Raw genomic sequence first — 7359 nt, forward strand, 5'->3', positions numbered from 1 at the left:
CGATATGATTATATATTTATGTTTTTTAAATCCACTGTCATAGTCACACTGTGACGTAGGAAAGGCACACGGGTGTCTAATAGTGTTAACAAATTACTCGGTGCAAGAATTTAATTATTTTAATGTGACATTGAGGCATTATGTAGACCTCAGTGATTTTTATTCTTCATACTACTGGCGTTTTTTTTGTTAGTTTTTTTTTCATTTTGACATGCCAAAGTGTCCTAAATAAAGAAAACCAAAAGGTTTGCCAGTTCAAAACTAATTAATCATAGCACAGGACTCCATAATCAGCATTAGATATCACCATGTATTGCATAAAAACAGTTATATGTTATTCAATATGACAGCAAATTAATAAAGTCACAGTCAGTCAGGATTCAAAACATTAGTGGCATATCCATCTGATATAATAATCTGATATAACTGGTGTAAGACAAGAGAACCATTTATTTTTCAAAGCGTGGACTGATTGTCTTGTAGGTTCTCAGGCCAAATTTTAACTTGGTCACTATCAACAGTGGGAGTTTCTAATTATGCTGGATTGCCTTTGCCCAGGTTTGTTGAGCAGTAATTTGTCTTAGATCTATGTTAAAAAAATATATATAGTTATAGTATGAGAAAAGCTGCAAGAATAAGAGTTTCTGTGATGTGGGGAGGCCTCCTCCTGTCTTTTGATTCTCATATTACTATGTAGCAAGCAAAAGTGTTTTGACTGTCTGAACTCGTCTTCCCATAACATTAAATGGCTAGTATTGCCTTTTCCCACAACATTGAATGTCCCTTTCTCATAACTTTGTGTGGCCAGCAAGCATAAACTATATAAATAGCAATAGTACCATTTTGTTAGTCAGACAACTCTGAGCCAGCTTCCTGACAGGTTGTGCGGACTTGTCTCTTTCTTGCAAGAAATAAATGTTTTGTGTTAATCGTATCCAGCGACTCTGAGCCTAATTTTGAGAGAATTTTTCTGACAATCTATGAAAAATATTGCTTAAAACAATCATTTCAAGCCTTCAATTTGACACAAGGTACTTCACCAAAATAAGGATTTGATGTTCGCATATCTGAATTTCTTTATCATGTCAGTTAACAGTTTGGACTTTGGTGAAGGTCTTACATTATTGCATGACTCTTTACTATATCAGCCTCACAAACAAGAGCTGATTTTTTATTTATTTTGTTCTAGTCATACATAAACATAGTGCCGAGGTGAAAGTTTCACTTCTGTTAGTAACCCTTTGTAGATAGAGAGGAAACGATTGTCACACCTACTTACACATTTACAGAATATGATTGAGCTGTCTTAGAGCAGTAAGGTAAGATTGATGACCCTTATCTTTATTGTTGGAAAGCAAATAAACAATACCTTATAATCATATCTGCTCAGACTTGAGAAATAAATGTGTTGCTGTTGATACTTGAATTATCAGGAAGAGTTCAATTTAATGCTTCTTAAACAGCATGTACACCATTATAGGAGACCAACCAACTCTCACTATTTAATGAACAGCCAATACTATCCTCAGCATAAACAAAGGTTGAGAATTTTAGAGGGGTTACAGACAGCTTCCACCTGGCAGTGCCATGCAGTCGCTTCTTGTAAAACTATTTTCAACAAGCACTGTCAGTTAGCATTTGCTTCAATCTATTGGAGCACAACAAACAAAATGAGTTTGCAGTTTAAATTAAAATAAGTTTCAAAATCCCCCAGTATGGTTAGAACTGATTTGTTTATCCTGGTACAGTATGTGTAATCTCAGAGCCTTTCCTCCTACATACTATACTTCCCAACGGCCGACAAATTTCTATTCATTAAGGCTGTGTTTAGAGAGCATGTAGGTAATAAACTCAACTTTTCAGAATATCTTTTGTAAAATATTATCGTCTCTTTGGCAAATAAAGCTTCCCTTGGCGGCTCATACTGGATGTTAACATAATTTCATCCAATGTGTAAAGCAGAACAGATCATTTTTGTTAGGTTTATACTCACATAAGTGTCTTGGGCGCCCAGCCTCTGATGAACCTCCATTTTACAAGAGTCCCTCATGCTCTGCTGTCACAAATATAAAGGTACTGTTTAAATTAAGCTTTGTATTTGGGCTGAGGGAGTAGAGAGGGAAATAGAGAGGCTTTGATTTCTGATTACAGTTTTTCAGATCTATCAGAGACACTTTTGGAAAATCCCCCAGGTTCTTTGTTTTTGTGAAGAACTTGTGCCACAGAGACTTCTTCTCAGAAATCTGTTTGTAATTTCTTGGCCTTCTGAGAGAATGCCAACCTCTCCAAGGTATTCCCCAATCTTCCACACTACTGGATCTGCCCTTTCCCAGCCAGAGCCATGGATTTCCAAGAAAATACTAAGCACTGGAAAGAGGTTTTTACTGAGCTAAAACTGAGAGACCCAAAAATATTTTTGTGTTAGAGTAGATATTCAGTCAATTATTCACATCAAGTTGAACAGCAGCTATACAGATTCTACCCATTTGAGAACTTCGTCTTTTTAAGAGTGGGAAATCATAATAGCAACAACAACAACTGATCACAACACGCCTTTTTTACATGCCAGTTAAGGTAGTTTAAAAGGGAGACTAAAAAACAGTAGTGAGTACATGAAAAGACGTAGATATGAGAACCAACACTGTGTTTTTTTTAGCAGATGAGTTGTAACAAACCAGTTGTAGGTGTATACTGGATATGTGCAAACACAGCAGAACCTGATAAAATGTCAAAGACACTAGAAATCCAAGCAGCAGGAAATCCATACCACAAGTGTACCACAACCCTGATGTTAAAGTGTTTGCAACCATTTGGAAGTTTTCTGCCACTGATCACACTTTTAGGAAACATGTATTAGGTAAATGTCAGCTGTTCACTCTTTTGGTGCCAAAAGAAGTAGGCAGCGAGGGCAGCTCAGAAGGATGGAAAAAAATAGGGCTCATTGCAAAATCTTATGCCAATCTTTTTTTGTCAAAATTTACCAGATGAAAACAAATGAATCCCTACCTAAGAAGGGAAGAGAGAGCGTTTCCTGCTCTCTCACTTTACGTGTCATCAAAGGGAGGGTTGTATAGTGACGGTTAAACTGAGGTCAACTCTCATATTTACTTTCTTCGTTCCTGGCAGTGAACATTTTTTGGGAGTGAGGCAGTTGCACTCAGTGTGACGCAGATTGAACAGCAGGTTATTTGGTGGATGCAGCATTGCTTTGGTCACAACTAGAATCAGTTTCGGAGAAATCATGTCTAGTCAGGTGAGGCTGAGATGTTGAGGCTGAAACCAGGAAGTTGACGTGAAGTTGATGTTGTGTGACGTCAGAATAGAAAACGCAAGCACATGGACAGACAGACGCACACCCACGCACACACACTAACTTTGTGGTGTAACCTTGGCGCGATGCATTCCCTAGCTCCTTACCCTATAAATAATAATCACAGCTCAGTGCCTAATACTAAACCTCATCTTAAATCTAATCATAAACCCAATCTAACCCTAACCATAAAACAAAGTTTTGACCTTCAAAACAACATGTTTTGTGGAGACCAAATGGTGTTTGATCCCTAAAATATTGTGGGCTCCGTGTTTTTGGACCATGAGACTATAGAAAGACAAAGATACATACAAAACACAACACAGCCACATGGTTTTGTAGAAGCCTTGCTCAAATTTGAAGTTACATTTCAGCAAATCAAAGACAAAGTTCTTATTGTGTATTCATTTGTCTTATTATGTGCATTTATTCCTAACTAAAATAGTATTGTCCAAAGTATTCAGGATTTTGCTTGTTAACATACTCATAACTGGCACAGAGAAAGAAGGAAATACACTGTGCGTGGCTCCACCCCTCGATAAAAAGTTCATAAGTGGAAGTGCTTTCTCTCACAAACACATAACAGACAGAAGACAAGACAATGGTAAGAGCCTCTTTCTTTAGTCCAATCTGAAAACAACTTCTGACAATATGGTGTCTCGTAATATTTGACGTTTTACGATTAAGACTATTGTTTCCTCTAATCTTGATGTCGGATGGGAAAGTTTGTCAAACACTGACAGAAATTATTTTTACAAACAAATAAGGGATTGAGCAGCAGGTGGCACTTCTCCTGCGTATGTGCCCACATTTTCATGGGTTTCTATTGTTCAATGTGGTGGAATGAGATAGTAAACACAGTAACATGGCAGGTTGTTCTTTTCACATGGATGCTATGTGCGAATGCTTTGTGTGTTTGACTGAGACCAGAGCCAGTGAGCAAAAAAAACAAAAAAAAAACAGATGATGTGTGTGTTTTTAACTTGTCTTATCAGTGACTGCATATCTGCATATGAGCCTGATGAATGGATCTGCATGACTTTGTTTTGAGCTGACCACGTGTTAAATCGCTATAGTAATACAAAGGTACTGAGAATGAGAAAGAGAGGGTAAATATAGCTTTCATCATTCTTGTGAGGGAAATGGCCATTAAGCTTTACTTACTTTACAAATAGAAGCTGAACGAATAAACTGCTCTTGCCAAGTCCCTTGCTAATTCTAGTCACTATCAACTTACAAAATCATTTGCCGTGCTTTGTTTACCTACATGGGAAAAAGATACGAAACTCGTGTTGCAGTATCTGAACAGACTGTGTGAGAATGGTATGACGTTGCGTAACTTATCTTAAAGCATTTGCTACCTCGAAACAGGGTGGGGATTCCCACAATGACCTCATTGTAAGTGACTATGATCACAAGTGCAGGCATTTGTTCAGTGAGACAAGAGAAGCAGTAAGCACACACTCTGAAGTGAAAAAACGGAATGAGTGAATGAAAATTCATTAAACTAAATTCAACACTTGTTCAGTATGACCTGCAGATTGTGTGAATTATTGAGGCATAAACAGTCATGTGATTTTAGAAGAAACTGTTTAGCCACTACAGGAAACAATCCAGTGATCACTACTAGTTAAAACACGTATGTCCTTTTAGTGATCACCATCATCATTTCTATCCTGATGGAGGTGGAGTCTTCTGGGAAAGCAATGCTTCACTCCACACGGCTTGAACTGTCTGTCACATGCACATGCTTTGTATAGTCACCAGATTTAAACTTTTACAGGACATCTTTGTGAAATTTTCCACCAAAATTTTTCACAGTCCACCGCCTTTATCCAAACAACATGTGAAGGGATTATGTCCAATTCCTCCTGCGAGGTTCTGCAGTCTTGTAGCATGAATGCAAGTTTAGCATGTAAAGGCACAACACCTCGTGATGACAATTAATGTTATTTTTTTTGCTTCCATTTGTCAACAGCATGCTGAGGTATTAGTATGACCACAAGGTCTATAAGTCAAGTAATGTAATGCTATAATATCAAGCCATAATGCTATAATGTCTATATAAAGGGTGACTGGGATAGTGTTGTGGTATGATTGCCACCTTTCATGAGGGAGACCTCCAGTAGGGGTCCTTAGGCAAGACCCCCTTACCCTACCTGCCTACCTGTAAGTCGCTTTGGATAAAAGCGTCTGCCAAATGCATGCATAAACATAAACACAATGTCAAGTCAGTATACTGTTCCAAATTACACACAGTCTGATGAGAAAAGAGATGCAGCAGCATCCCATAATCATCACAAAAAGGTGGCCTCAGAAACTGAGTTGATTTAGTGTTTTTTAATATTAGTCTCAATATCAATATTAGTTCCATCCAAAACTCCTGTATACGTAATGATTATCTTATAAATGCGTGTAATGGAGACTAAGTCTCCAACAAAATGGACATGTACTAATGTAGAACATGTAATCTGTTATATTTTTGTCATAAAAGAATGTCAGAGTTATGAACATCATTTGTATTTTTCCAACAATCACTATTGCTGACACTAAGCAGTATGTGTTATGTACAGTCCGCTTGATAATTTATTGTCTGTAGGGGATTCCCTGTGATGTTGTTTCTTCTTATGACAGATACTGCTGCTCAAAGGGGGGTGGGGTGAGGTTATGTAAGGGTGTTTCCACTTCACTGTTCATTGTTGGTCATTTTTCCTGCTGTGCTGTTGATATTTTGAACTTCAGGTGAAAATTTGAGCACAAAAAAACTATATACGACATACAGCTTTTTAATTTACCTCTCATTTCTCCTGGTAAATCCTCACGCAAGGATGAAACACTTCAGACACAACTCTCCACCTGGGAATTTCCTGAGATATGAAGTCACTATCAGATGAAAGGTCAAGACGGAATTCATTTCCTCTCCAACACTTTTAGATAAGTTCATTTGAAAATAGCGAATGGAAAAGGAAATCAGTATTTTGTCTTGGATTAATCTGACTTTTAACACAGCGAGTCAGAAATTTACAGCAGAGGAAATGGAAGTACTGTCTTCATAGTTTAAAACGTTCAGTAATCGATTTCTGTAAAACCACAGATGAGCCAACAGAAAACTGAAAGAATCAATTTCCCCTCTCCAGGTACAGGAATACACCCTTCTCAATCTTAACATAAACAGGCCTTCTCTTATATTGCTCTTGGGGCTTTCCTTTGGCTTGACAGTTGAAAGCTCTCTGGGTGTGTTCTCTTAGGATGAGTGAGTGTATTTTGTCTTATAGTGTAGAACCAGACAGCTATTCAAATGAGTTTGCTTCTCACTGCTTTAATTAAACACACACTGCATTTAAAAAAAAAAAAATTCAAAGATGATTTTGATAGTGTAAAAATGCAAATGACATGATGGTGGTTTGAGAGGACCAGGAGTGCATTTGTGGGCTGGCTGATTAATTTTTTCTTCTGTAGTCACAGAACAACTGCACAATCGCCACACTTTTTGCGATAGATCATTTTCTTTTCCTTTTTAAGAAATTCAACCACTCACCTGATGATTTAGAGCAAATCTGACAGACAGAGACAGTCTATTTTCAGTAAAGGCCAGTGTTCAGTTATAAACTTGCCACTGTCTGATTAATGCTGTTATTCACCGATAGCACATTTGATCAGAAAATAATCCATCCTCTTACAGTGGTTAACATGTTTGTCCTTTTCTACAGGCATCAAACTGCAGAACACAGAATCCTCTGTAAGTAGCTCTCTCCTTTCCCATTGCAAAATTTCAGAGGCGAACAATGACACCACTTAGTAGCCTAAATGTCATGACCTCAGTTCTCTTAATCCTACTTTTAATGGGTGTATTTGGGTTAGCTGATGCTAAAATAATGTAGACATGGAAATGGGTACCATCATAGTCCATGTGAGTCACTGCCAAGAGTGAAACCTCTTTTACTCAGAGCTGACTAACCAACTAACTAACTAACTAACTAAAGGACAAAACCAAAAAATTACCAGGAAAGTCTGAGGCCTAAATGAAACATTTAATTAATATGTCTAAC

Source organism: Leuresthes tenuis, unplaced genomic scaffold (assembly GCF_036924035.1).
Source record: "Leuresthes tenuis unplaced genomic scaffold, fLeuTen1.0.hap1 SCAF_9, whole genome shotgun sequence".
Lineage (NCBI taxonomy): Eukaryota > Metazoa > Chordata > Actinopteri > Atheriniformes > Atherinopsidae > Leuresthes > Leuresthes tenuis.